At 39.1% G+C, this 24,875-nt stretch overlaps 1 protein-coding gene and 1 long non-coding RNA gene across 2 annotated transcripts in view; both read left to right on the top strand.

Annotated features, from left to right (window-relative positions):
• Window positions 1–24,875, top strand: part of LOC122136980 — a 289,114-nt gene that overhangs the window by 75,260 nt on the left and 188,979 nt on the right. The gene's annotated exons all lie outside the window — the stretch shown is intronic.
• LOC122137000 lies at window positions 8,056–8,895 on the top strand. The gene is made up of 3 exons (XR_006154504.1): window positions 8,056–8,090; window positions 8,648–8,710; window positions 8,878–8,895. It is a non-coding gene; the product is annotated as an uncharacterized LOC122137000 (long non-coding RNA).

The following is a 24,875-nucleotide window of genomic DNA, read 5'->3' as shown; positions in this document are numbered from 1 at the left end:
TTCCTGAAAAGGCTCATCCTAACATGCCCTCCACAGGTCCACGCTCCACGATGTGGGAAGATTATGCATAATGCCGCCCAGAATGTTCACGGTCATTAGATTTGACCGTAACTTAATTAAAATCTGTTGCATAACCGCCACCATTTTGTGGAGTAATCTGGTGGTGGTATCGTTTGGAAAGCGGAACTACTTGTTTGGCTTCCAATTGTCGACGTCCAGCCCCTGGGTTCCCACAAGGCTAGACAAGATCGAGTGGCTGGTCGCTCAAGTAATAGCATCAGAGTTCTTGTGCATGTGGATAGCACGATCGGCTTTCATTAGTGGGACAGAAGCGGAGTCCCCGCCCGCATTATGACTCATGTGAATTGATCAGGAAGGCTAGGTCTAATTGTTTGGACATGGGGCTGTTGCATGCAATATTGGTAAATCTCTCACACTTTAACCTCATTAGGGATTGGTGCCAAAATAGGACAAGCATTTAAAAAACAACAACTATTTGTATTAGTAACAGCATAGCTGAAAGCAACTGATTTCATTAGAAATACAAAGTGTGTCATTGCATGTTGGTGTAAGAATGATCATGCGAAGTGTTATATCTCAGCCATTGATTAGTGATTTGGATCATCATCAATTCAGTTAAAATAGTACTCTGTGCGGAATCATTTGAAGAATTCAGTGCAATGAACATCACTTGTAGAATGAAGTGTCCCCCAACTAAGCAATCCAGAGGCAACATCAATAAGGATCTAGACAAACTCCATTGGAGGACAGCATTCAAATGGTTTACTATCATTCTTTAAAACTAAGATAACAAGACAAAATCATTTTATAGAAACAAATGTTAACGTTAAATGTTAAGTTTATATTATTCATAGCTGATTGCTAATTTAGGGGCTATTTGGCTATAAGCCTACAGATCCGCTCTGCAACACGGAATTCATTCATTACAAAAGGAATGAAAGTGACCAGAGTGGCCTGGTGAAGAGGGGATAATTGAGTATATTTGATAGTTATAATAGTCAATGCTCATTTTTGTGAAAGAACCAGCTTCACTTCAAATTATATTATATAAATAGATCACAACATAGGCCTATTAGTCGCTATGCCCGCGATTCAATACATTAGGCCTAATGTGCCTGTTTTTATATTTCATATAGAAAATTATAGGTAAAAGTTGGTATGCGTATTAGTTAAAAAAAGAATTTATACACAATGAAATTCAAGGTTACCATCTAATATTCTGTTGCAACCACTTTAAACGCCTTTAAAAATAGTCGATATCTATCATATCATTGCACGAAAAACAACAGACCTAGAGTCCTATTGATCCTGGATTTAAGTTGTAGCCTGTTTAAGTAATGAACTTCAATCCTGTTTGCACATAACTTTAAACGCAGATTAAGACTTCGATTATGGAATCAACCTAAAAAAGATAGACACAAAATGCACATGCAGCTTAAAATATGTAACTAGACTGAACCAAAAACATTGAGCGATCTGAAGCAACAACACCAACACACATTCTCATACTGAGTGTGTATTACCATACAGTGAAACATCAATCACATCGAGTTGGCATGTAGTGTGAGGGTCTTGGCGGTAATGTGATCATTCGACTCATGGTGCAACCTCAGGGTCGGACAAACAAAGAAATGAAGAATATTTTATAGCAGTTTAAACAGGCAATGCGGTGGTCGTGAGTGGAGTAGGCAGAGCACCAGGGATCGCGTGCTGGAAGCCGACACTCGTTCTCATGCACGCTCTAAAAAAAAGAAAAAAACATTTTCCTGCATGGTCGTCGATCAACGGGCAGGCGCTAGGTTTGTTAGTTTTTTCAAGGAGCGGTACGAATCCTGTACATTGTTTTCTTATCTCGGTTCTTTGTGTCGTAAGTTATGCATTACTCCATTAATTTAAGAATAGGTCATATAGCCTAATGTAGATCGCACCGATGCTTGAAGCCACGACTTCACAATCTTGGTGCTAGCAACAAAGACTATAATGAACGCGAATATGTTTTCTGTGCTCCCGTCATCGCATACCAGTATAATATTAAGTTGCAGATGAAGTTAATTAAATTAACTAAAAATGTCCGAATTTAATGAATAGTTCTCATAGGTGTACCATCGCAGCTGAGTAGAGATTGTTTAATTAAGTAATCGGTAATTAATGTCAACAACTTAGACAAGGACTTCGACTTGTTGTACAGGTCTGCACCTGCATGTTCCTGGTTATAGTGGAGGTGATTTATTGGAACACATGGGGTTCAGTGTGTGATGCTGCTGTGACGCGCCAAGGCAGAGGTTGTAGTGATCGAGAGCTGGACTGATGGAGACTACATCACTGGTACAAGAGTGCTGAGAGCAGCTGCTTCTCTGACCAGGAGGTATCGCTCAGAAAATGTTGTGAAACCAAGAGTTTTCAGTAGCAGAGGAATGAGTCTTCCATATACCGAGCGATCTGTTCACGATCATCCTCAACAGATGCACAGGGCTGTGTCGCCATGACAATGATGTGGGAGTGATTTCTGTTCTCGGTTGTGAGTATTAACATTTGGCATGCTCTTTAGCATGAACTAACATACATATATTATATTTCTGTTTTAATGCTTAAATTAGCTGAGCACCACGGAGCTTCCATACTGTTAAAGGATCTTTTCAGTTGTTTGTTCAGTTTACACTGATCGCAATCTTAGGTAATGGCTCAGACACAGTTGTTGCTGGAAGAGTGGAGCTTCGCCAGTTTTTTCCGTAAAACAAAATAGTGTGGGCCCAGTGTGTGGATGCATGCTGTGAATATGAGAGCTCCCAGTGGCCTCTGTAGTATACAGCATGAAATAGTAGAGGGAACGTGGATCTGCTGTGAGCTGTGGTGGGATCATACGGGTTGGAGAGGGAAGTGTTGAAAGTCGTGGAGCTGATCTTTTTTATTGTGACTGAAATGAACCCAAACATGTCAAATGTTCCATCGCTTTCATGGAGTGCGAGCATGAATGTTCTCACAGGAAGCGACGATGTTGGAGGAGTGTCATCTGCTACTGGTTTAGAAGATCACATCACAAAACACTCTCCTGATGAACCTCCTCTACCACATGAATTTGCATAGGTTTCAGCATAAAACTACCCATTTCAACACATTGTCGTATGGATGTGAGTATAAGATTGAAAAAGAAATATATACTCGCAGTCAGTACCAGTAAAGCGCTCCCTGAGAACTGCAGTTCTTTCACAAACGCTCGAACTGCAGCTCCACAGACAACAACTGTCAGTAAGGACGTTGGGTGAGAAAAATTTCAAACGAATCTGGGCAGATTCTTTAGTTATTGAGTTATCAAAAATATGTATTTGCCGACACGTTTTTCTGTCTTCTGAATAATACAGGTCGTGTGATCCATCAGGCTGGTGTCTCTGGGGGAACTGTGGCGAGGACGCCTGTAGGTTTTCACAGTGATCTCATGGGGACATTGTGTGATGACCTCTGGGATATTAAAGACGCGCTCAACTGGGGCTGGTGTGCATGCCAGCTGCAGGTGTGGAGTGGCCGCTCTCATAACCAGCAGTGTATCCAAGCCCTGTTTAGTCCTTGGTTCTTTACGGCATATGGCTGGGCTGAGAGTGTAGTGTGAGGGGACAATGAGAGCTGTCGCCTAGTGGAGCCTTGCATCTTCTCTCCATGCTGGGGAAAACATGACTGATCGAACACAAGGATGATGTAATCGTCTTGTGGCTCAGGTAAACAGTACCTAAGTGTGCGCATGATTTATCAAAGATTGTGGGTAGTTGTTTCCACAAAATATTCAATTAATTGAAACTCCTCGTGTGATGAGGAGTGGGAGAGGTCTTGTACTCACAAGTGGATGTGGGTTTGTTTTTGTCAATAATAACTGACTGGATCAAGCACTTTCGGGGGGGGACTTAGCTATACGCACAGAATAAATACGTGGACATGAAAATTTCGTTTTTTATATTTTAATTATAAGCTAATATAACTAGGAATGTTTTTCCGAGAGATCTATGGTAATTAAATATTTTTAATAACATTAAAAAGATGCATGTGTTTAGAATGCATTTTGTGCTTGCAGGGCATGCATTAGACTATGATTTATCAGTTATTTGCTGTGATATTGTGAGTTAAACTACTAAACCTAGACCGCGACATGTGATTTAATGCATACTTTTGGGGGGGTTCATCTAACATTTAACTGATATCCAGTTACGCTGATGGCATTTGAAGGGAAGGTGGGAGGTTTTCATACAATTCTGAATCCTTTGGTAATGTGTGCTGGAACCAGATGGAAACAGATCACAGTGAGTTCTGATCTGGTCAAGAGTCTGAACTGGGGAAAATCGGTGTTTTGTCTGATTCTGCAGCAATGACTGAAAATCAGTGCGCCTAACTGGCTGGATAAGGTACATGTTCGACCCCATGAACGCATAATCCTGTTTGGCAAGTGTCCATCTTACTCCTGTTCGAAAAAATAATAGCAACGAATATGATGTGGCTATAATCAATATATCTCAGGTAGGCATGGATATTATAAATCATTTAATATTATCTCACTAGTCCCTGTTTTTTTGGTATCATACTCTGTTTACTGTATTTCTAATGTCTGACTAAACTTATGAAATAAGCTGAAGGGACAAAATAATTTTGAGAGGCTTAAATGTTTTAGGGCAGGTTTCATTCTAATGATTTGTTTTACAATTAGAGGATGAAATTTCTGTTGATTCTATTTTATTCTCGAGCAGGATCATACACACGCGTCTCGCCAGAGTCGGCTGTCATTGTCGTTCTCCATTGCACCATCTTCAGGCACACGAGATCAGTGTTTCACAAGTTAAGTTTTTTTTTTTATTTCAACAATGTTTTAATATGGTTCAATTCGTAAAACAGGTGTATTTCCCTATTCAATTATTAACATATATACTCTGCATTATATTTCACAAATATTATTTACATCCAAAATGAAATAACTGCTTTAAGCTCCATTCCAACTTCAGTTATTAGTGATGTTTTGTTTGTGACTGTTGCTGAGCGTTGCTTAGTGCTGGTTGATAATTGTTGTTTTATAGATCAGGTTCCTGCTCCGACTGAGTGGAGGTTCTGCCACAGGTGGGTCCTCTGGGAGTCTGGATTTGGATCATACGGGTGCTGGGATGGGCCTCAGTCCTGTTATGATCAGTGTGACATCAGCGATGCGACAGGTTGTCTGCAGGCAGCTGGGTTGTGGAGCCCACACTGATGTCTGATGGTTGATACAGGCATCCTTTGTGCATGTTGAAGGTGTTGTGCTGGATGGAACCAGAGTCCGGTGCAGACGGGAATAGATTTCACCTGTGGGACAGTGGCCTTTCTCCCGGGAAAACAACCACTGCACTGTCCGCGCACAAAGGTACACAGAAGTCTGTAAAACTCACCTAGTGGAGTCTGTCAAACATGTCGTGTTGGACCATTCTCAGTTCTAATGATATTTGTGGTGTTTTAAATCAATCAATTGCATTATTGGTAATGTGTTTTGTGTCTGTTTTGACCGATTTGTCAGTGTATTTAGCCTACTGACTGGCCACAACACAACACGTCCAGCATTGCTCCTCCAGTTTCTCCTTTATGTGCACTCAACATCAGTCTCTCCTCCACAAACTAACCTCCAGCAGCCGAAGCGCGGCTCTCTCCGTCCCCCCAGTGCTTTGTGATTGTTCTTGGGGGAGTTGTGCTCTTACACATGCTCTTAAGTGCCACTGCCAAATTATACTGATTCAGCCAGAACCGAGGTGATGAGGTAGAGGTATAGGAGAAAAGGAGTACACAGGAGACTGTCATTATTTGTGTCTCCTTCAGTTCAGTGTGTTAATCAGTCCAGTAATGGTTGGAACTGACAGCAGAGGGTCGGGTTTGTCTGTGTCTACACTCACAGCTCTCTCCTAAGAGGAAAGACACAGGACGATGACTGAGGCCGTTTATGAGGACCTTCAGCACAGACACAATCACTTCACTCAGAGGGGGTTTTGAGACATGAGCACATCACAGTCTCATTTAATAGCATTAATAAGGAGTCCGTCCGACAGGTTGATGTCTTCATCTATTATTAGTCCTGTTAAACCTCCTGCTTCAAACCACAGATTGTTTACTTTTCCTGACAGAAAAACACAGAGCTGCAGGTGCATGTTTATGTGTGTGTGTGTGTGTGTGTTGACAGAAAACCACAGTGTGAGGGGAGAGAGAGTATCTTTTCCTGTGAGTATTTTTAGATTGTTCATAAGGAGTAGTGATGGGGGTCGTTCTTGAAACGCATTTCGTTCATTTTGTTTGAATGAGATTTTGAATGTGACTTGGGAAGAACGAGTCGTATCGGGAGTGGTTTGTTCAGTCCCGCATGCGTTCACCTAAATTCTATAGTTGTTCTGTACTGGAATTAGTTGCGCCCTGTTTCAGTCAATGCAGTCTTGAGCCGGAAAGAGAATTGATTAGTTTTGATCTCTCGAGTCTTCGGGTTTTTTCGAGTCGTTCATTCATCACGTGATAGACCCATAAACTTTAAACACGTACTGTATGCAGTCTGAGCCAGAAAGAGACTTAATAATAATAATAACCAACGCTTTATTACCTTTGTCTTACAACATTCAGTGTATGGAAAATAACATCATGACAGAAATTCACATATTTCTAAACTGTAAGAAGTAAAAAAGCTACAAGGTTGAGACCAGAAACGAGGCTAACTGTAAGAGTAAATAATAATTATCATAATGATGATAATAATAATAATGACTATGCACCGGTTTTGTAAGGAAGCTTGTAAAATAAATGTTTCTAAGCCAATGCTGTAACCGGCACCATGGACAAAAGCACGAACGAATAGGTTAACGCCTTTTTATACAGCCTTTTAACTAAAAACCATACAAACATTAAAGCATTGTAATGCAGTACAACTAACATCGTAAAGACTAAAAACAAAAAAGTTATAAAAAAGACGATATACAGACTTAGATTGTTTTGCATGGGTACCGTCCCTTTTATCACAGTCTATGGTCAAAGCTTAGTGGCTGGCCACGTGAGGAAGGAACGAGCCTGCAAACCCGAAGACTTGTCAGATAGAGGTGAGTTAGCGTGAGTCGGTAATCATAGAGGTGAATAGGCCCGAGGTAGAAAAATTGAATTCATATTGTCTGGTTAGTATCAGCATTATAGTTTTGTATTGTTTGTTAGTGTGATCACGGTTTGCGCAAGTATCAGTAGACATGGGTTTTTAGGGACGGACACAGAAGAAACGATGTCGAGATTAGATGACACGAAATGAACGAAAAGACGATCGATAAAAGAAGATTTATTCATTTTTGCTGAAGGAGAACTCAATCGGTCAGAGTTGGTCAAAAGAATCCGAGATTCCCGTGTCACTTCATGGTAGGATTACTTGTGTGTTTGTTAACAGGCCCATAAATAGGGAGTTTCTCCATATCATGCGTTTAAAAACCATGAAAAAATTCGATTTGTGTTGTGTTGTCGTTCTATTATGATGCAAAGGAAATGAAGGATTCACAGTCTGTTTGTAATGATGAACATGGTTCTGGAAGGCCTCCTGACCTCTCTTCTAGCAGGTAGTCTCCTCTCTGCAGAAACGCATTATGGGTATGAAGACTGTGGATGATGCTTCTCTCTCGTTCGAGAGATGAAGCACACAATTCACTCCACATTTCGATTAAAAAAGGACCCCTTTTTGATGGAATTCACATAAATAAATAAATAATAAATACATTAATATAGATAACTGATTATGAAGTGAACATAATTACTTGACCATGTATTTGATAATTGACCCAATACTATTAAAATACTGCCGTTTTACTTATATATTAACAGTTTTCTATTTAGTACAGTAACCTATTTAAATGAATCACATGATTCACTACCAGATGTTTAATAAACTCTTTATAATATTTAATTCTCAGTCTATGACCTGCAGCAAGAACATATTTTGGTTGTTGTATCCAAACCTATTGGTGTTGATGACGAAAGATGGCTGAATGGGAAATCGCACACCGGGATACTATGATGAATGTACATCACTGTTGGACTGAAACCAGATCGTGAGACAGGTGTCTTCACCCTCTTATTCTAAACAACAGATTAGATAATATACTTTTAAATAACTAAATATTAAGACAGCATATTGATCAAAATTGGTTTTTTTTTTTAATGTGTAATGAAGACCATAGTGACGGGAGTCCCGTTATATGATGAAGACCACACCGTGAGAGCTATGATCATGTACACATGAAGAGCGGACAGAACAAACTAATATTAAAAAAGGTGTTTTTACTTTATCAATTAAAAAAAAAAATAATAATAGATTCCTTCAAAATCAAGATAGTTAACCAGATAATATTTAAACTATTACTGCCTTAATGGGGGGTTTACATTTAAATGAACTCATATAGTTTTATGTGTAGTGAACACGCAAAGAGAATTATGATGATGTCATCATTAATATACCGAGCTCTCAAGGGGTAACAGGTGAGATGCACAGAATTACATTTTTTATAGCCCTTTTCATGTTTACACAGACAAGTCACTGAAGGGAAAAGGGATCCTTTAAATGTGATAAAGTGTTTTATAAACTGATATGAGATGTTTTTATGACATTCTTGATCAGAGGGAGTTCAGGAGAAGTATGATGATGTCATGAGTGTCAGTGAAGATGTGACAAACCTGTTGGGTAAGTTACTGTTTACCTTTTGTTGTCATTATATTAACATCTTTTTATTTAGATTTGAATATTTTTTTTAATATTTGTCTCAGTTGTTTAGACTTCCTTACAAATAGTTTATTCAATTACGGTGGTTGGGTATTTGACATTGATTTAAGATTTTATTTTAATAACAGATTATGATGATGTGGAGGACCCCCCGAGATAAGTAAAACAAAGAGGGGGGACATTTGGCTTCATGATCTCATCCACTGCTTCGGTTCAACACTCTGAACAAAGTTTGAGTTATTGATATATTCGATATTGTTATTGATATGTCAAATCTCAGGTGGTTTTTATATTTTTCCCCCATTTTTTGTATTAAATCTGTTATGCTTTTGTGGATTTTGTAGGATTTTTTGCCTTTTTAAAAGCAATAAAAAGTAGGTTTTTGTATATCAATAAGAGATTACATGATTCGTTAAGTCAAATGATCTTACATTATAAAGCAGAAACACAGTGACAATCAGAGTACAGTCCGAAGTATCAACCCAAAATGGGAGGCCATCAGTGAGGTAACCAGCCCTCCACTTCACTGCCGACCGTACTGAGTTCATGAGTGGATAATGCTGAAAAAATGATTGTGCATTTATTGTGGGAGGTGATAAGCCAACTTTCACATAGAAAGAAAATAAAAAAAACCATCAACTAAAAATCATCTTTACAAACTCCTTTTATCTTATGTGGTCAAGCGTGTTTATAAACCAATAAATAATTATGCGTATTGCTTTCTGCTGGGCTTGTATATATTTTACTAAACACTACTTTTAAATATTCGTGTTTACTCTGTATACGTACTGTGTTAGAGATAGGTAATTTCAACAACCTGTAACACGTTTAAAATATTTGTTCAATCACATACACCATATGTAATAATATCATAATATAACACTATACAGGCGACTTTAACACTGCTTAAGAATAGTTAAGGTTCCCAGTGCACACTCATGTATACATATCTATCAATAGATAAAACAAGCACAGCTTGCTTGATGTGTGAAACGTAACTCATTTTTCACTTATATACACACAAGGTAATCCTTCTACTTTTGATATTCTTTTGTTGTAAATTATCTTTACCTGCCCAGTGCTGAGTTTATGTGATATTTTTCATTGATGACACCAACACATTATGGAGCAGCAGGTTTCTTTTTTCCATTTAATTATCCTCTATGTTTAATACAGTATACACTCACTGGCCACTGTGAGCTGCTATGTTAACACTAAAAATCTAATCAAACCAGTCTGGTTGTCTGTATCTTTGTTATAAAGTAAGTTCGGCAAGCACATCAAATGCACAAGGTATCCAATGCTAATTAACAGATGCCCAGGCTTTGTTCTCAAGGATAAAGAAGCAGCGTGCCCACCAAGTAGAAATGTAGCTGCAGCTCACTCTCAGTGGAAATAATCAGATTGCTCTAGTAAACAGCCTCAGTTGTGGTTTTAACCATCATCTATAACAATCAAGTGTGTGGGGCCCCGGTGGGACCCACCTCCCCTGGACTGTGACTTTTTAAACCGTGATGGGGCCTGGGGTCTTGATGTTGCTTACGATTTTTACAAAGTGGTAAAGCCAACCCCCTGACCAGTCGGCTCTGGTGGTCAGACTTTGCAGCTGTTTTGTAACGTGCTGACAAAAATCTGGAACATTTTACAGGAACAGCTCCATTTAGGGTCAGAACACCAAAAACCCAGACTGTTCCTGGAGAACGGGGAGGTCTGGTAGATCCTACTTTAAATGCCGATATTATAACAATTGAAAATACCAGAAATATCACTCTCACTGCTACAGTGTATTTAGTCTTCGGTCTCTGAGTGGTAGAATATATTATAGCAGTAAACAAAAGTAAAAAGAATGTGCTGTAAAAATGAGCTCTACATGAATGAACTAGATTTCTCTAGAAATGTTTTTTTTTTCTTTCCACAAAAAAGTTCACCAGGGAAAAGTTTCCTCATGGAGAACACAAGGATTAGACTCTTGTCTGATTCTCTTGACAAAAAGAAGGTGATTTTCTGCCATCTTCTGCTGAATAAATTACACTTTACACGTGTTAAACACTACATCTACAGTTCATATGTGATTTGATATAATGTGAAATGAATAGTATCTTTGGAATAGAAAACAATATTCCTTTTACAAATGTTGTCTGAATACCCTCTATTTTGCTGGTACACAAAGAGCCCGGGTTTATTTTAGAATGTATTAACTCTACTGTTTATAGTGCTCTTGGTTAGAACATTATAACAGCATAGTGAAAATATAAAGAAGAACTGTAGTGCCAAAACATAACTAAATAAAATTATTTTTTGGGTGTGAGGTAAAGTGCTAAGTGTGTGAAGTGAGCTCATGGGGACAGTGTGTGATGACCTCCTGGGATATTAAAGATGCCCATGTGGTGTGCAGACAGCTGCAGTGTGGAGTGGCCCTCAGTAACAGCAGTACCAGTTCTGGGTTTGGTCCTGGTTCTGGACCCATTGGCTGGATGATGTGGAGTATGAGGGGAATGAGACGTCCCTGTGGAGCTGCTCTTCTCCAGGCTGGGGAAAACATGACTGTCAACACAAGGAGGATGTAGGAGTCGTGTGCTCAGGTAAATGTAGTTGTTTTTTTTTTGTTTGGGGTTAAAGTTGATGTAAAGGTTTGGGGGATGTAGGAGTCATGTGCTCACATGTTGTAATGGCAAGGTTTTTTCAATTCAGATATTTTAAAATGACTTTTCAATTATATCTAGAGTTTACAGCGATCATGTGACTGAGGACTGTGAAGGGAATGTGGAGGTTTTCTACAATGGATCCTGGGGTAATGTGTGCTGGAACCAGATGGACGAGACAACAGAGATTCTTAACCTGTCAAGAGCTTGAACTGTGGAAGATCTGGTGTTTTGTCTGATTCTACACCAAGAGTGAAAAATCAGCTCCTAACTGGCTGGTAAAGTTACATTTCCGACCACAATAATGATCTCTATAGTGGCAAGTGTCCCATGTTGCATTCGGGGGACGAAAACTGAGAATGAACTGTGATGAAGATGAGGGGGGCCCACAAAATCATCTTGCTCGAGTAAGATCAATTTAAAAATGTTTTTAATTGGATTTGTATAATATGAGTCGAGGGTTATGTTTGGTTCAGTACCCATGCTATTTTTGCAAAACTAATCCATATCAGTTGAAAGAGGTTCTTGAGCGTAGATGTTTTTGCTTATTTAAGTGGAGGGAGAGTGCTTAGTCTCCCCGGCAGTCGTCTGTCCATGTGCAGCATCTCCTCACCACCGTAAGTTTCTCGATCATACATTTATTAATCGCGTTCTGCTTTGAGCTATGTATCGTCGCCCGCATATGTAATACATCTGATGCAATTGCACACTCTTTAGACAGCTGTGTCGCACGTCCACGCCTTTCACTTTCTGTCTTCAGGTTTTAGAAATGTGTTTGTGTAGATAACTCATTGGTAGGCCTGAAGCTGGTCAGGCTATCTTATAAATTGTGTGTGTGCTCAGTCTGTGATGATCAATCAGAGACCTCATCGATGCTCATGTGGTTCCTGCCAGCCAGCTGTGGATTGTGAGCTAGTCAGCAATGAGGGTCTTGATGGTAAGTCATTCTTTGGTGCTGGTGAAGGGTTGTTGATTGGACATCAACAGAGATCGAGTCGCCGAACGGGGAAGGGATCTTCACCTGGGGGACTGTCCTTCTGTCCCTCTCCTGACACAGACCACACTGAACGGCGTCCCACAAAGAAGCAGCGACTGGACTACACCTGTGGCGGTCACAGCAAACACCCTGGAGTATGGTTGATTCAACAGGAAAAGTGTCAGTGAATTTTAATGTCCTTGTCTGTTGTTAGAAGGCAGCTTGATTCCAGATTGATCAGTGTCAACGTACCTCATGCACAACGAACATGAGCTCTTCTACTTTCCATTGTGTGACGTCAGTGCTACTCAAACATCAGATCCTCTCATCCACAAAAACTCCTCCATCAGCGACTCTCTCCGTCCTCCGAGTGCTTGTTATTTCGCTTATGGGAGTTGTGCTCTTAATGGCTCGTAGTGGCCACTGCTTATACTCATTCAGCAGAAACGAGTGTGAGGAGGAGAGGTAATGAAAGATCCAGAGACTGTCATAATTTGGTCCCTTATTCATTGTGTGATCAGTCTAGTGTTGTGAAACTGACAGCAGGTTTGTCTGTCTACAACTCACAGCTCTCTCTAAGAGGAGACACAGGGACAATGACTGAGACCGTTTTGGAGGAGATTCCAGCACAGGGACACAATCACTTTGAGACATGGAATTCTCCACACCTTTTAATGAGAATTATACAAGAATCTGTCATACAGTGTATGTTCAGTATATTATTTAGTCCTGTTAAAGATGCTGCTTCAAAGCACCACCAGGCATTGGCCACAGAAATCCACAGATCTGCCAGAGTGCATGTTTATGTGTGTGTGTGTGTGTGTTGTGTGTGTGTTAGTGATGTGTGTGTGTGGTGTGTGCGTGTGTTCGTGTTTGTGAGAGAGAGAGATAGATGAGAGTATCTCTTCCTGTGAGTTCTTTTAGCTTCATATAAGGAGGTGTTCATATATATTAAAGTGTGAAATTATAGTACACCTCAAATTTATTGATTTGCCTAAATAAACGTAAACCAAATTATATCAACTATAATCTGATTAATGACCCAATATTATCTAAATCTGCTCGTTGAATTATATATTAACAGTCTGTTCTTCTGTTGTTTAGCAAAAGCGTTCAAGCCTGCATATTATGATGATGTTACTTATGAAAGGGCCTAAAAGGGCAGTGGATCTTTTACGTTTTAACTGTTCACATGATTCATACCAAATGATTAATAAAGTCTTTTGATCTTGCCTATTTCACATTATGTGGCAATAATCAGTCCAGTGATTCAGAGACTTGTACTCGTGGCGCTTTTCCGGGTTATCAGTTTTGGCTGCTGACTAGAAGCTGCGAAGGTGTTAATCTGTAGACTAACTCCGGCTTTTAAGATTGAGTGTGATCTTATCTCCACGCAGAGACCTTCTGACTGACATCGAGTACCTCACATGTGCCTCAGTGTGAAGTGTCTCTTAACGCGTGAGGAGTAGTCCCCGCTCCTCACAGCGCTCACACTTTATTGATTATATATGGAGAAAATCAAAACATGCCTGCGTTTCCCTGATTTGTCATGATTGGTGTTTGATGATTTCCTATGTTTTGTATCAATAAGGTAACAGTGAGTGAGTCATGTAGGCTTAGTGCTGTGAGTCTTCTCTCTCGTCTTTAGGTGCGGCGCACAATAGGAAGACAGTCTCAGTCGCACGCTGCATGTTTGGTGAGCGAAGAGGAGCAAACTCGTGCTGACCGCAGTCAAACAGTACGGTGTTGTTTTTAACTTGGTGGCGATGACGAGCAGAAAGAAGATGGAGGGGGAATGCCTGAAACTTGATTTTACTGTCCGCCATAATCACTATAACAAAACATTCTGTGAGGTCGTTCACACATAACAGCGGAAAAGGTGTGAAATGATACCATGTTGTAGATGCCATTAGTTTGATCTATACAAATGCCTCACAATCACTATAGAAACTGAATAGAACCCTGTATAATCTCTCTCTCTAAAAAAAAAAAAAAACCTTTTACAAGCTTTTTACAAGCTAACAATTTTTAAAGATTTATTTGAAAAAATCTCCTGTCCATCTTAATGAAATATCAATATATATTTATATTTACTAACCTCTTTTTGTGTTATGTTTCCCTCCGGCATTTGCCAATATTCCCGCTGATGATTGTAATAGTCTTGTACTACTATTGTGCGTTAAATCTTTTTTCTATATTTTTCAAATACAAAATTTGAGGACTTTTAAGTTAGGTGGGGGAAAGGGTGGTCGGAAGTAACAGCCCCTGCCGTGGTAGAGTGTAAGGTTCATCATCAGAGGGTCACGTGGGGGAACAGTGTGTGATGATAGGCTGGGATTTTATGCCTGCTGCTGCAGTGGTGCAGTGTAGAGAGCTGGGGGACTGTGAGAACCTGTAGATATACTTCTGTGGTAAACAGTTTGCCCCCTTCACTTTTTTTGGACCCACCAGGATCAGGACATACATCCTTGATGGATAAAGTGTCCTGTAGTGGGGGAATTCAGCATTTCCAGTCTACACTTTTGAAGAAACTGGCCGTTATCAGTGAGAGGTATTGGGGGGTTTGTTGAGGTAGTGACTGTATTTGGGTCATAGGTAAAGAATGCTGGAACGTTGCCACCATCTGCTCAGGTGAGTCCCCCCAATTCAAATGTCTGCTTTAATTGTTTTGTTAGAAAAAAACAAAATAAATAATTGGAAATTATGTTTCATCTTAATAATGAAAAGAATTAGCACATCACACATTTTGTTTTATGCTGATTTATTTGTACAGTATTTTGTGATGTAGACCACCTGCCAACATTCCCAGATTTTTGTTTCTGTGGCACCTGGGAAACTTTTTGTTGTGTGTGTTTTTTATGTAATATATAGATTCATAAACATTCTAGACTTGTAAATGGGTCTACACCAGTGTTCTGGGAGATTATATGGGAATCATCGGAAACACCTGGTACGGCGCGGGTGTGATTGCTGTCTTTGACCCGCATGCAAGCCGAGGATTTGTGTTGTAAGGCTGACTGTGGGGCTACCCTGTACAAGGTGCTGAGGGAGCAGTCTGCTTTTTGACAACGGAGACACTCATATTTGGACACAGAAAGAGATTAATTGCAGAGGAAGGAACGTTTTACTTATAGACTCTTTCTGGGCCAAAGCAGTGATCACGTTTTCTAGATTTACAAATGTTACCCATTAGCATGCCATTGGAGTTTGATTTTTCTGGGACGTTTTTTTCAAATTTATTTTGCAAGAACAGATGTTTAAGACTAAGCGCCTCTGATTGAATTGTCTCAGGTTACACTGATCAGCAGCCCGGTTAAATGGGTCTGGACAACTATGTTCTGTCGAGTTTGAACGCCAGTACCTCATTAAATTGTGCACATGTGTATTGATGCATGGTGGGATATGAGCGCTGTCAGTGTCCTTTTGTAGACAGGTTGAAATGTGGGGTTGCATGGTGTCGCGTTTGTGGGATCAGACTGGTTTTTGAGTGACGTGAAGTGGTGAATCTTGGGATGATGTGTTGGTGTTGTAGACAACCGCGAATGAAAGACAAAACTCTCAAGATGTCCAAAATTTTCAATTTTATTGCTATGTTTAAAGACAACTGTTTTTTTTTTCTTCAACAATCGCCTTGAAAACACAAATTTCGCTATTTTTTAATAATATAGTTGCGCAACATTTATGAAAAGTGAATCAGACTATTGAAACTGTGCGATGTAGGAGGCCTGGGTCCTCTGGGAAGGCTGGATATAGGGTATCACAAAGCTGTGTGGGGCTCACGTCTGTGTATGCTCACGGTGGTGACAGTACAGTGATGCTCAGGTGTGTCCTGGGAGGCAGGCTGGGTGGTTTGTAGAGCAGCACTGAGGTCTGATGGGAATTTCAGTCTTGGTGCTGTGGAAGTGTTGTGCGGATGAACAGAAAGTCGCGTGTCAGAGGGACTGAGATTCCAACACTGTGGGACTGTCCTTTCTCCTAGAACCAGCCCACACTGATCTGCTCGCCACAGAAAGCATTTAGACCTCAGCTGTGTTCAAGTTTCCAGGCAAAATTTTCTATAATCAGTTGTTGTTCAAAAGCACTAATTGGCTATGATTGTTTAATTTGTGTGTTGTTTTTTTTATTTTGACAGATGTGTCAGTGTCCACTACTCCTGCCACAACACAACCAGGCGTCCTTCATCCCGTTTGCTCCTCCAGTGCTTGTCGTAACATCAGCAGTCCTCTCCTCCCCAAAAACTCCTCCAGCAGTGTCTTTCTCCGTGTCCCGCACCAGTGCTTGTGATTGTTTCTGGTGCAGTTGTGCTTTACTGCTCTTAAGTGCCACTGCTTATTCCTGATTCAGCGGAACATAGTGCTGGAGCGAGGTAATAGAGATCCAAGAGGGATTCGTCCCATATTGTGTCTTATTCGGTGTGATCCGTCAGGGTGTTTGTGAACTGACAGCAGGTTTGTCTAGTCTACACTCACAGCTCTCTCTAGAGAGGAGACACAGGACGATGTCCCTGAGCGCACCCATTTACTGAGGAGTATCCTCGCACAGCCACAATCACTTCCACTCAGAGGGGTTAGACATGAGCCCTCAATCTCGTTAATGCAAGTAATAAGACGTCTTCAGACAGTTGAATGTTCATCTATTATTAGTCCTTCTACACCCTCCTGCTGGTTCAAACCACAGAAATTTCCTGACAGAAAACTCACAGCGCTGCAGGGGCTTGTGGTTTTCTGTGTGTGGTATATAGATGTGTGGAGGTGTAGTGTGTGTGTGTTGTGAGTGTGTGGTTTAGTTACCATCATCTTCTTTCCTGGGAGTATTTATTTCGATGTCATACGAAGGAGTGCTGTTTCAATTGTTTTTAAGTGTAGGCACTAGGTTGTGGTGTGTGTTGTATTTTCCTGGTAAGGCGGTGCAGGCAATGGTTTTCAATGGTGAGGATACATTTGTGTGTTTTGTAATTAGGCCCAGCAAAAGGGATTTCTGCCTAGAATTCTTTTAAATTTTAACTAACTATATTTGTGCTGTGTTTTCTTCTTTATGATGCTAAGGAAATGAGATTCAGTCTTTTTTGTAATACTGTACATGTTGCTGACTGCTCTTGCTCTTCTTTAACAGGGAGTTCTCATCTCTGAGACACTGCATCGGGGGTATTGAAGATGCCTGATGAAGCACACATTGAGTCCACATTTCCACTTAAATCCTTTTTAAAGAATTTGCCTAAATAATAAAAGTGAAGGTAAACTAATTCAATTCTATTACCTGTTGATGTAAGGACCCAAATATGATCTAAATACTGCTGTTTACTTATACATTAACAGTCTGCTCTTCCTTGTGTTTTACAATAATCATTCAATCAAGGTTATTTGTATAGCGCTTTTTTACGACACAAATCATTGCAAAGGCAACTTTACAGAAAATTAAGTTTCTACAATATTTAGTAGTAGCTTATCAGTGATGACTGTCAGTTTATGTGCATATGGCAGAAATGTTCGGAAAAATCAATAAAATACATAAACAAACAGACGATTAACACTATTAACAGGAATTATGCAATCAAACTTATAGCAAAATGTGGTAGTTCTGTATGTTGTCTCTGGGTTAGCATCATCTGAGGTCCTCTGAGGGGTTGGCATCATCTCTTCTCAGGTGTTCTGGATCCAGACTGGAGCTTGTGTAAATCCTAGTTACCACGGGATGTAAATCCTGTGGCAAAACAGAGAAACAAATAGAGTTCAAGACTGCATATTATGATGATGTTACTAAGTGAAAGTGGCCTAAAAGGTCAGGGACCTTTTTAATTGTTCACATGATTCTTTACCAAATATTAATTCTCAGTCTCATGACCTGCAGCAAGAACATATTTTCGGTTTTGTATCCAAACATATTGTGTGTTGATGCAGAAGAGATGGTGAAGGAAACCACACCGGGATACTATTGATGATGTCATCACTGTTGGACTGAAACCAGATCGTGAGACAGGTGTCACTCTCTTACTCTACAGCAGCATATAATGTAATTTTAATGTAAAATATTACTGTATATTTAAGTTAGATTTTTTTTTCTGAATGTAATGAATGTGTGTGTCTGTAATGAATGTGTGAATTTGTAGAAGACACACCTGAGAGCTATGATGATGTCATGAAGAGCGAACAGAATGCTGATATCAAAAAAATTTTTTAATTAAATTAAATTTATGCATTTAGCAGACACTTTTATCCAAAGCGACTTAAGTGCACTCAGGCTATCAATTTTTACCTATCATGTGTTCCCGAGGAATCAAACCCCCAACCTTGCGCTTGTTAACGCAATGCTCTACCACTTGAGCTACAGGAGCACAAAAAAAAGGTGTTTTACTTTTTTTTTATCAATTTAAAATACTACTACTACTACTAATAATAATAGCATTCCTTTAAAATCAAGATCGTTACAGGTAATATTTTAATTACTGCCTTAATGGGGTTTTTGGATTACATTTAAATTGACTTTTTAAATTGATTTATTTTTATGTGCAGTGGAAGCATCAGAGAATTATGATGATGTCATCATTAATAGACTGAGCTCTCAAGGGGTAACAGGTGAGATGCACAGAAATAAAAAAAATTATCACCCTTTTCATGTTTACATGAGTATCAGACATTCGTTCTGTGTGATCAGTTCACTATGTGATAAAGTGTTTTATAAACTCATATGAGATGTTTTTATGTCATTCTTGATCAGAGAGAGTTCAGGAGGAGTATGATGATGTCATGAGTGTAAGTGAGAAACAGGTTGGGTAAGTTATTGTAACCCTTGATGTATATATATATATATATATATAATAAATATATTAAACATATGTTGTATATATATACATACAGATTATGATGATGTGGAGGAGGAGTCAAACAAAGAAGGGGGGCATTTGGCTCAATGATCTCATCCACTGCTTTGGTTCAACACATCTAAACAAAGTTTGAGTTTTTGATATATCGATATTGTTATTGAAATGTCAAATCTCATGTTTTTACATTTTTTTTTAATTAATTTATTTTTTTTTTTTTTTTCTTTTTTTGTATTGTTACTGTTACGCCTTTATGAGATTTCGATGCATTTTTTTTTTTTTTGGCCTTAATAGCAATAAAAAAAAGACACATTTTTGTATGTCAATAAGAGATTACATGTATGATCAAATGTAAGAGATTACATGATTCCTTAAGTCAAATGATCTTACATTATAAAGCACAAACACAGTGACAATCAAAAACATCCTAAATATAAACACAATGATCATCAGTGTTGTAAAAGGAAAGTACTGAGTTCATGAATAATGCTGAAAAAATGTTTGTTTTGGATACGATAAGTAACTTTCACAATAGAAAGAAAATAAATTTTATTTTGGATACGATAACTTTATCAACTATTATTATCTTATGTGATTAGGTGTGTTTATAAACCAATAAATAAATTATGCATATTGCTTGTCTGCTGGGGTTTTATATTTTATTTATATATTACTTTTATATTTTCTATATTTTACTGTAGAAGTGTTGCATTATATGTGAAATTTAACAAACTGTAACACTTTAAAAGATTTTTTCCTCTATACACCGTATGTAATAATACAACAATATAACAATATATAATGACTTAACAATGCTTAACAGAATATTAGAATCCCAGTGCAGCTCATGTCATATCCATCAAATATAAAACAAGCACAGCTGCCTGTTGTGTGACGCCACAGCAATTTCATCTATACATAAGTGCTGCAGTCATAAATAAAACCAAGGTAATGTTCTTCTACTTTTTAGTATTCTTTGTTTATAAATTATCCTTACCTGTAGTACTGAGTTTATGAAATATTCTTCATTGACTTCAGTAATCATTATGGAGCAGCAGGTTTCTTTTTTCCATTTTATTATCTCTATGTTAATACAGTATACCACTCACTGGCCACGGTAAACTGCCCGTTATCACAAGTATCTAATCAGCCACTCATGCCTTACTGCATTTAGACATGTAATCTCACAGCTCCCTCTGTTGGTGAAAATAATCATTACATGATTTCTCAGGTAACCAGCAGAATTAGTTGTTTTAATCACCTCACAAGTGTGTGGGAACCCACCCATAACGTGATTTATACTGAAGGGGGTTGGTTTTGACATTGCTTAGAGCCCCCAAAATGTCAAATCCACACCTGGCCAGCAGGTTATATTGGTCAGGGCTTTTTGTATTTGCAGCTGGTTTTGAACATTTGAAAATCAGGGACAGTTTCATTTGGAGACAGAACATGGAGAACGGGAAGGTCTGGTAACACTGCGGTAAAGACTGGTTATTATAAAACTGAATGAAAATATCAGAAATATCACTCTCACTGCTACAGTGTATTTACAACATTCTATATTAGAATGCATTGTAGCAGAAGAAAAAAAATAAAATGAATGTGCTGTGAAATGAACTCAACATGAAATAAATTAGATTTGTAGCTGTAATGTAGCTGTGAACAAATAAAATGAACATTCTCTAGAAACGTCTTTTTTTCTGTCACAAAAAGTTATTTATTTGGCACTCTTGACTGCTGTTCTTTATAATAAAAAGTGTTGTGCTGCCATCTGCATGGATGAATTACACATTACAGTGTTAACACACATTTACAGCTACGTGCTTTGATAATAGTGCCAAATAAATATCTTTGGAACAAAAGTCATTGCCTATTTACAGATCTTATCTCAATAGCCCTGAGTAGTTGTACACAATCAGTCCAGTTCATTTTATAATTTAAAATTTATAATTATATATTATATATTTATAGTAAATATCAACTATGTTTGTGTGTGAAATAATGTTTCAGTGAGACACGATACGAGTGACACGAGTCTGTCCTCAGTGAAGGAGGAGGAGGCCCGCTCTCAGCGCTGACACTTTATTGATATATATGGAGAAAATCAAAATGCTGCTTTCTGATTTGTCACTGATTGTGTTTGATGATTTCCTCTGTTGTGTTTAATAAGGTAACAGTGAGTGTCATTGGCAGCTGTGGGTCTCTCTCTCTCTTTTAGGGGCTGACAGGAGCCAGTTTCTTCAGTGTGTTTGAGGAGCAGACAAGAAACTGAAATATTTCAAGAGTTTTTTGTTTTAATTCTGATGGTTATGACTTACAGCTTAGGAAAATTAAAGATTCAGAATCTCAAAAAATTAGAATATTTTCTCAAAGATCAATCAAAAAAAGATTTACAAAACAGGAAATGTTCAAGATCTCCAAGCAGGTTTAATTATGCACTCAATACTTGGTTGGGGCTCCTTTTGCATGAATTACTGCTTCAGTGTGGCGTGGCGTGGAGGCGATCAGCCTGTGGCACTGCTGAGGAGTTATTGAAGCCCAGGTTGCTTTGATAGCGGCCTTCAGCTCCTCTGTATTGTTTGTCAGATGTTACTTATCTTCCTCTTCACAATACCCCATAGATTCTCTGTGAAGTTCAGGTCAGGTGAGTTATCTGGCCAATCAAGCACAGTAATATCATGGTCAGCAAACCACTTGGAAGTGGTTTTGGAACTGTGGGCAGGTGCTACAGTCCTGCTGCAAAATGAAATAAGCATCTCTATAAAGCTTGTCAGCTGATGGGAAAGTGCTCCACAATCTCCTGGTAGATGGTTGCATTGACTTTGGACTTGATAAAACACAATGGCGCAACACCAGCAGACGTCACGGCACCCAAATCATGTCTGACTGCAGAAACTTCACACTGGACTTTGGATTCTGTGCCTCCAGTCTTCCTCCAGACTTTGATTTCCAAATGAAATGCTAAATTTACTTTCATCTGAAAAAAAGGACTGTGGACCACTGAAGCAACCGTCCATGCTATTATTTCTCCTGCAGGTGAAATGCTTCTGAACATTAATTTCCTGGTTCAGTATGGCTTTCTAGGAATATGACAGCTGTAGCCCTTTTCCTGAAGACGTCTGGTTGTTGGTTGCCTCTTGCTGGCCGGTGACTCCACTTCACCTCCACCCTTTGTGAATCTCTCCCAAGTTCATGAATCTGCTTTTTTCTCGGCCAACCTTACCAAGCCATCATTTGTTGCTTTTGTCACCTTTTCTTCCCCCCACCTTTTTTCCTTCCAGGCAACTTTCTATGAATATATTTATGATCCAGCACCCTCTGTTGCCCCGCCAGCCCGTGCCGCCATGAAACCGTCTTGTGGCTTACCTCCCTTGGTGGCGGGTGTTGCTGATTGTCTTCTGGAACCCCTGTCTCCGTCAGTCGTCTTTCCCCTCCTGTCGGCCACCACTGCTTGCGTGAAGGGCAGATGGGACACACAACGACGCGATCGTAGAAGAACATATTTGTATTTAACAACTTCCCTGTTTTATTGCTGTGTTAAAATCCCTTTTCTCTCTAATGTACAGAATTTGAGACTGTTAGGTTACGGTTGTAACGTTCCTGTTCTGTAGAGTGCAGTTTCTTCATGTAAATGGGTTTACTGCCTGGTATTGACTTGTGCTCATTGGCCTGCCAACTCTCCCTGACTGAACCCCATGAGAATCTGGGGATAGTGGTGAAGAGAAAGTTTGAGGAGACGCAAGACCGCACACTCTGGATGAGCTTAAGGCCGCTTTCGAAGCATCCTGGGCCTTCCATTACACACCTCAGCAGTGCCACAGCTGATTTTGCCTCCATGCCACGCCGCATTGAAGCAGTCATTTCTGCAAAAGTATTCCCCGCCCAAGTAATGAGTGCACAAACTGAAACATCATTATTTGAATGTTGACTTTTTTTTGTATTAAAACGCACTTTTCTTTTATGGTCTCGGATGAAATATACTAATTTTTCTTGAGATAGGAGATTTTTGGGTATTCATGAGACTGTCTGCCATCCCACTCATCAGCGTATTAAAAATAAAAAGACCTGAAATATTTCAGTTTGCGTGCAATTAATCTAAAATATTGAAGTTAATTTTTACATTACCTTATTGGAAAATAATGAACTTTTTTCACAATATGCTAATTTTTTGAGATGACCTGTATATATATATATATATCTATAATATATATATAATATATATATATAATATATATAATAACTAAATAAAAAAATACACCTACCTTGACCCACTGTTTTCGTCTATAGTGTACAGGTTTTTTAAACACTTAAAATATTTTAAAGAAGCCTATATTATTTTTAACTCTGCAGTAAAATTCACTAAGATTCACTTTTTTTCCTCAAGGATGAAAACTATTTTTTTGTCAAAAAATATGTGTCCTAGTGAAAAACCAAACTTTTAGATGAAAATACATGAAATGGACCACGTTAACAGTAAGATTGGCCGCACAGGGATCATCATCAGCTCAGTTGCCATTTCCACTCCTGAGTATTTGTCACGTCCTTGCTTTTGGATTTTATTATAAAATTACGGTATTATACCCAATTTTGTTGTTATTTTAGGTGTACTAAATATAAATAAATAAGTTAATTATTGTTGATAATTATAATTGTAAATAATAAGGCATTAAGTATTTTATATTTTAACTGTCAGGAGCTGTGCCTTAAACATATTCAGCAGGGAGACTTGTTCGCTGGCTGTAGGCTTAGTTACCGTTCTGATTTAGCTCTGTATTAAATGCACAGCTCTGTGTTTGCTATCAGCTTTGTCAGATAGTTCATCCCGTCCATTGCTACAATATTATCGACGGTCAAAAGTGTCAGATCATGCCAGTGAACTCGCTGGAACAGGTTCAGCTGATTTCGACTCGCGTATTTTTTACACTCGGTTTGTCATTCCTGAAACAGTATACGTGGCTCAAAACAAAATTTGTTGGATATTGAGAGAAAAACCGTTTTTCTGTTATAATGTGAAGATCCTCCCAGTAAATAGAACTGTAAACGTGTGAAACAACAATTCGTTCAGAGCGGATTATGACAAACCTACAATAGAACACCTTCTCTGATCTGATTCGTGATCTGATTTGTGTGGCATGGAACGCTCTCGCTCATGGAAGTAATAAGATGATACATATTAGATTATTTAATTATTTGATATTGGATTTTTGTAAAATTTACCAGGGTCCATTGACTACAATATATCACGAAAAAATAAATAAATAAAAGCAAGCTTTATTTTGTTCTTGGGGCCCCCTATCCCCCCCCCCCCCCACCGCTCCACCACCCCCGACCCATCCCACCCCCCCCCCCCCCCCCCCCCCCCCCCCCCCTCTTTGCCCCCCGGCCCTCCACCGTCCCCAGGGGGCCCTAAGCAGGCCGGCTTAGTTCGCCTCTGCACTTGGGCCGGAAAGCACATCTTCTCCAGCTCTCGTCTACCTCTCACAGACGCACATACAGTCAGTTTGCCACAACGTTTACAATCTGGTCTACTTTCAGGTTTTGCGCTCAGTATATAAGCATAAATGCAAAAAATGATCTAATATAGGCCATATGACCAACAATAAATAGAACGTGTGTCCACCAAAGAGTTTATAGCCAGCTGAAAAAAATATCAGGGCGCTCTTCTTAAAACAACCAGCTGGTTGGCGCGTG

Source organism: Cyprinus carpio, chromosome B4 (assembly GCF_018340385.1).
Source record: "Cyprinus carpio isolate SPL01 chromosome B4, ASM1834038v1, whole genome shotgun sequence".
Lineage (NCBI taxonomy): Eukaryota > Metazoa > Chordata > Actinopteri > Cypriniformes > Cyprinidae > Cyprinus > Cyprinus carpio.
Note: the sequence above shows the minus strand (reverse complement) of the source record. Positions and strands in the feature narration are given on the sequence as shown.